This window comes from Pectinophora gossypiella, chromosome 17 (genome assembly GCF_024362695.1).
Source record: "Pectinophora gossypiella chromosome 17, ilPecGoss1.1, whole genome shotgun sequence".
In the NCBI taxonomy this organism is placed as follows: domain Eukaryota; kingdom Metazoa; phylum Arthropoda; class Insecta; order Lepidoptera; family Gelechiidae; genus Pectinophora; species Pectinophora gossypiella.
In genome coordinates, this window is record NC_065420.1 from 4,453,016 (window position 1) to 4,460,345 (window position 7,330).

The window sequence follows — 7,330 nt, forward strand, 5'->3', positions numbered from 1 at the left end:
CGTCAAAAAAAGTCTCAGCTGTTGTATAGTAAGATCACCGCTCGGTAAGAAAAATCAAATTCAATTTCATAACTAGTTCCCTATTTATTATTCACATGTTAAGACTTCAGTCGTTAAATTTATCGCGTGTAATACAAACATGTGGATATTTATTATTATTCTGATTTCACATTCAGTAAACTGTAGACACAGACATCAGCACAGGGAAGGGGTTAAAAGTGAGGGTCTTGTCATACCCTTCGTGCCTGACTCTATAACGACCATCCAACCACAAGACTATGAAGACGAAATAGAAGAAAGCGATGAAGTACTAGGCATACCAATAGAACCCGAATCGGACTACGAGTTTTTGAAGAAAATATCCAGGAACCGAACTGATGATTACCATGACTGGATAAGGGGACTGTACAGCACCGCCCCCCCGACACACCCCGCACCCACCGGCGGCTTCTACGACCTGGTCGTCAACATTTGCAACACGTCCATCACCAGAATATCTTCACATAAACTCCCAAATTACATTAAAATACTAAGGACTCATTTGAAAGGCACAGGATCTGGATACGTCATGAAAATGAAAATTAAGAGACTCGCAGAATTTATGAGGAGAATGGGCGAATTCCGTGGAACTTGGATGAGGCCGGCGCTGCAGAAGTTTATGGGCTACGTCACGCGGAGGTTGCCGCATAAAGACAAATTCTTCGAAGCTATGAATTCGATATATACGAGTTCTGACGAAAATCAATTTGATGACTACATTTACGAAATGAAAAAGTACGGTGACGGCCGGTCTTGTGATATCAATAAAGAAACAAAGAAGCTAATAAAAAACATAGTAAACTACAGATTGTCTAAGCAGAAAGACTCTGTGAAAGCGCTTATACGCTATCGATTCAATATAATCTTATATTGGAATTTATCGATCTACGAGCCGCGGATCGCTTATTTTATATTTAGTTGACGATCGACTCAATCTGCAGGATTTGATTGATTCTGTGCTTGTAAGCAAACCGTAAAATTAAGCGCATGATTTTACGTCTTTTGTTTAAGTATCTGTAGAAAAATCGTTGTAAAGACATGTATCCATGGAAATGTGTCTTCGTTGTAAGTGTTATTGGGCTAGTTGAATATATGAGTGCTCAATTCGTTTACGATGCTCACTACCAACAAATTATAGACATTTCAGACAAAACGGTATACGGTATATTCGAAAAATTCGTTAAAGACTTTTTCACTATTATAACTGGTAGATTTAGCGAGAGAAAGCTTTTGAGATTTTGTCGCGCTCTGGGTCGGACGTTGAAAGAATTTAATTATGAATATACAAGACAATTAGGGAATATTTTTGCAAGGTTAGCAGGATCAGATCATGCAGATGCAAAGGCAGAATTGAGAAAATATCACGAAGAGTATAAAAAACGACACTATCGTCTAGTGGACTTTATGAAAGCCATGGATGAGCTGTTCTCTCAGCGGGAAGCGAAGCAGTTTGAACACTTCCTGAACGAGCTTAGGTCTTACGGCGACGACGGCAAATTGGACATGGGAAAAGATGTTGAAAACCTCCTTTATGAAGTAATAATGCTGAAAATCCTCACATCAAGCAAGGCAATGCAGAACGATATATTGAAGAAACTGGGGAAGCTTGTGAGAGTGCTTATACTGAAGTTAGGTCCTCCAAGACCAGGGAAGAGTGTACCAGAGCTTTTACGTAGGGCTGATTATTCTGAAAGTGAGACTTACGAGTCAGACTTTGATCGATGGTAAATGACTAGATTTATAAAACAAAAACTCTGAAAAATGTCTGCTAAAAAAAGTCTAAACTCGATTGCACAGCATATTGACGTTTAGCATTGTTCATTGACGGAACTCTTGAAATAGACAATCAATTATGGAAATGGAATGACAATATTATAGCATTTTTAATTAATATAGTGTCTATATTAATACGTTAATACTCTTATTTTAATTTCGCATGTTTAATTTAAATAAGCTTGGTGAGGTGTGCGTGAGTCCATCAAATTCAAATTCAAAAATATCTTTATTCAGTAGGTAACATAGTTACACTTTGAATCGTCAATTTTTACATAACGAACGTCTCATCCGCCTAAAACTACTGCAGCTTCTCACAACCTGTTTAGCCGGGGAAAAGAAGCTGCAAGAAAAACCTCGGCACAGGGCCCTAGACGATGACGATCATCTTGCGATGGATGTACCTCTGACTACTGCAATCGGGATATTATAGTCGTGACCTTATGCTATGTTAATTTCCATAAAGACGCATACAGTTAAATGTCATATAGGTAATATACATATATAACAATTGAATGCAAACATTTAATAAAACAACATTACCCAAACATACATTGACCAAATTGGAGATGACCATAATGGTTTAGTACGATCTATTATCGAAGCAAATGGAATTCCATAGTAGAGACTATCCACCAGAAAGTAAGCAGAGGCTTACCCCGGTGCGAAATAGGCGTGAGTTTATGTATGTATGTTAATAAAACGAATAACGGCCTCCGTGGTCCAGTGGTTAAGCGTTGGGCTCACGATCCGGAGGTCCTGGGTTCGAATCCCTATGGGGACATATCACAAAAATCACTTTGTGATCCCTAGTTTGGTTAGGACATTACAGGCTGATCAGCTGATAGTCCGAAAGTGAGACGATCCGTGCTTCGGAAGGCACGTTAAGCCGTTGGTCCCGGTTACTGCTTACTGATGTATGTACGTAGTCGTTACATGAGTCATGTCAGGGGCCTTTGACGGCTCAATAGTAACCCTGACGCCAGGGTTGATGAGGTTAGTAATCCACCTCACAACCCCACGATAGAAGAAGAATAAAACTAATGTAAAAATCATAACACAAAACAGAATCAGGCACGCCTATCCCCGAAGGAGGTGTACAATCCCAAAGTCCCATGTAATTTTGTGTAGGGCAGTTTTCACTAAACAGTTGGCTTGACCAGTACAGACGGCGATACGGCTCACCACCATTACGTAGGTCTAACAGAAAGCTCGGTGAGGCGTTTGTACCTACTTAGTTCATCATGCGAGGGATGTACCTCTGACTACGCCATTCGGATATAGTCTTGAGCTTATAAATGTGCATACTTGTGTGTGTAATGAGGTACCTACCTAACTAGGTATGTTGTATATATAATTATTATAAAAATTAAAGTTAAGCAAGTATATTAAATAATGTTATGAAAATCTTCGTAGGTCCGGAGAAGACGTTCGTGTTTTAATACATATGCAATGCAAATATAGCGTCCACTGGCCTTATTCGCGTGGAAATTCTGCAGAGTACAAAGTTACTTAGTAGTTTTAAGCCTGCGTAAGTTCACTTTCTCTGGTGCAATGGCATAGAATAAGGAATAATACGAGCAATGGGCCATGGTATTAGGTTTAGGGGTGGCAGTGTGGAAATTCAACGTGAAGATTCAACCGCTTTTGACAGGGACCAAAGGGCTATGAACCTTTCTGGCATATCTCAGTGGCGCCACCTAGCGGATTTTTTAAAACTGCGGCGCACGATGAAACCTGTGCAAATCGATAGGGGACACTTGTCTGAACAAAAAAGCTTTAATGGACCTATGCTCTAAAGTGTCACGTTTTCAAGATATCTAGCTTGAAAGTTACGAAAAGTGTCGTATGGATAAATCGATTTTACTCTTTATCTAAGTATATACAATCGTAATATAGTGACAAAGTGATTGATTATACATGAAACATTATTTAATATACAACATATTTATCTTATTGAAAAAATGAAATTAATAAATACTTGCAACAACATTAATGGTTTTTGTCTTTGCTACATTATATAGGAAGTACATAGGTACTTAACTGTGCACACCTTATCTAAGGTTACTAATGGCAAACTGAGTTTATCAGTTTGTGTTATGTATGATATAGGCGTCATTTACTCCTTAACTTGATTTTACTTGACACAACGACAGGATCTAATGAAATATAAAATAATGTTTACATTTTTATATACGTATACGCAATGCGTTTAGTGCGGCATCATAGTACTCGTTAAAAGCAGAATTCTCGAAGTTTAAGAAATCTGTGTAAGAGAAACAAAATGGTGTACTTATTAACTGCCATTTTGCTTTCTCGTTTAATTCCAGGAACTACGAAAATGGAGGTCCTTTGTTTAAAGTTGCACGAATTTCTATTATTTCGGCGGAATCAACAAGGATAGCGAATAGACATACAATAAGTGTGAGTGAGACAACATCATACAATAAATACAATAGGACGATTGGCAGCCGGGTGAACTTTCAGTCAATTTGCCACTTTCATCTTCAACGTGCGCACGCGCTTTTCTCTGTTCTGAGACTCTATCCTGTTCATTCTGTTGTATTTGTTACCACTGTTGAGTTTGTTAATATTCCTCTTGAGTTTGTTAGTATTTTTGTTGACTTTGTTAGTGTTATTGTTGAATTTGTTGTTGTTGTCTTGGCAAGATCTTGGTGCCAGGCAATGTTTTTTGTTGTGGTGTAAGCACTGTTCGTGCCCCGCGCCGAAGATCTCGGCGTCCTATACAGTCTTACTTGACAACTGAAGATTATATTGCTAGGCACCCCAACATCCTGAATTATGCTCGCCACTTATTTGACGATCGAGAGCTAAGTAATCTTATTTGAACATTGCAAAAATAAAAAATCTCAGTATGCAGTGTATCTGGTATCTATATTATAGTCCTTGGTCAGTATAATACATAAAATGACAATGTATAATTCGGCTCGTTTCTCAATCGTGCTTTTCATAATCGAAATGTCATATGAAAAAAATTCGTGTATGGAAATAATATATCCTACTTTATCGAAGCTCTCATTATGTAGCGTCTTAGACGAAGTGTAATCAACGTAAAACATTTTTTACAGAAAGTCGTCAACTTATCTCTATTATAATTAGCCAGAGATAGCTCTTACGCCAAGCGTATCACTTTTGTACCAGACTTACGCTTTCAATAGATTTTATAGCCAACTATTACCACTTAATTATGTATAATAAATGATATTTGCATTTTTTTGTAACAGTAGAGAGTAATCAGTTCATATTAATGCAAGCACAACGGTAAGGCTGTTTTTTCATCTGACATGTGCTACGTTGCTAGGATTAATATCCACCAATCAGATAATTGGGTCTGATTCTGATCGGCACAATGAACCCGATTGTAGGGTATGCAACGTATCATCTAGCATGTTACTGGTGGAAACGCAGTCTAAATGTGACGTACTTACTTCATTATTGATGGAACAGTATTCTTATCGTTTCCAGCTAACTACGCAATACCGAATATGCCACATTTAAAAGAGGAAGTGAGGATTGCTTGCGCCCTAATAAATGCCTTCGGAAAACGGGTGACAGATCACCCACTCGTAAATGAAATAATCAACGATATATACCTTAAGCACGACACCCCAAACTATCTGTGCGAGTTTGTAATACAAAACAATTTAAATCAACGCAGAGCCGCTTTCCAAGCTATAAACTCAAGTGAAGGCTTTCAACAGTTTCCCATCTTATCATATGAGGATCTGTTGATAATGTATCTGGGGCCGTATCAAGTGACGCAGGCAAGAAGCTACTATGGCGAACACCTAAAAGAAAACGGAACGTTTTTCATTGAAGTGTATGAAGATTTTGAAGTTGACTATAATTTAAATCAATACAACATAGTAGTTTGTGATCCTTGGCTGACAAGAGCTAAAATACTCTCGAGGCACCAGAGCAACAGAATTTATTTTGTATATATCTTGCTAAATAATAGTTTGAAAAACAGAAATAAACTTGTCGGTCACTATTGCAGCTGTATAGTTGGAAAACGGACACTCGGGTGCTGTGCTCATGTCATGTGCATAGTTTGGTATATGGGATGGGCTCGGCACCAAGAAATTCAACCCCCTGCTGCCTTTTTAGATCAAGTTATTATTTCTGATGAAGAAGAAGATTGATTATTCAAGAAGACTGATATTCATTATCCTAATAGGTACGAATTTGTATAAAAAAAGCCTATTTGTTATAAGTATATACACTGTATGTATTCAATAACAATTAGTATTGATTTCATTTTTAAGCAAAATATAAATAACTATATGACTACTTTTACGATGTTTTATTTCATACTTATAAAAACACAACTAAGAAAATCGATGAATAATTGAACAATGTGTTCATGTAATATGATTGTTATGAACTAAACAGCTTAAGGTCCCGTTGCATTGAAGGCACACACACCATTGGTGTGTCTATACGAACTAGGTATGTTCCATACACTGCTGTAAAGTAAAGTAGTCCTAAAAGCGAATTTTCACACCCCACCTGCTTTCACTGTGATTAGACATTTAAGCTGCCTTTCATTGAATAAACATAAAAACTCAAAAAGTGTGAAATTGTTAGACAATCATAGCAAATAACTTTGAGCGTGATTACCACGAGAATAAGTCATGAGCTGTACATCTCACGACTCGTTTCTGGATTTCTTTTAAGTTACACATAAAAGTAAGTTATAGATATTTATTTTATCTATTTTCTATTTATTTATTTTTCAATAAAGTAAATATGTGGTATATTAAACACTAATATTCCATGCATAATCACTTAGTCACTATATTCCAATTGCATATAAAAGTAAAATCGATTTGTTCATACAACACTTTTCGGAGCTTTCAAGCTAAATATCTTGAAAACGTGACGCTTTAGAGCATAGGTTCATTAAAGCTTTTTTGTGCAGAAAAGTGCCCCCAATCGATATGCACAGGTTTCATCGTGCGCCGCAGTTTTAAAAAATCCGCTAGGTGGCGCCACCAGGCTATGCCAGCCTCCATAGTGAAATGTTCAATGCCCTTTGCCACCTACCAGCCTACCTAGCATGCGTGTTAAAAGTAGGTACCACGCGTGCTTTTTTCCTTTGCGTTCAGTCTACCATAAAACCAAGAAAAATGAGGGTTTTGCTTTATTTATCCCGCGGTGTAGCCGCCTAGCTGTTAATCGCGCTGAACAAGATAAAGAGTTTTTTTAATAAGAAATATATTAAATTAGTGAATTGTTATATCTCTTATCAATAACAAGAGCCGTATTGATTTGCTCAGAGAGAGAAAGTATAAAATTACTGAAAGAAAACTGAAATGTCTGGTAAATAGAAAATGTAAATTAGTACCACAATAATGTGCTAGGTGTCACTTTACAAACCTTTTCACAACATACCTAATGGTTATGTTCAAAATACTTAATTCAATAATTGAAATATAATGTAATCTTACGGTTAACAGAAATCATTTTAATTATTTTATTAATTGATATTAGAAAA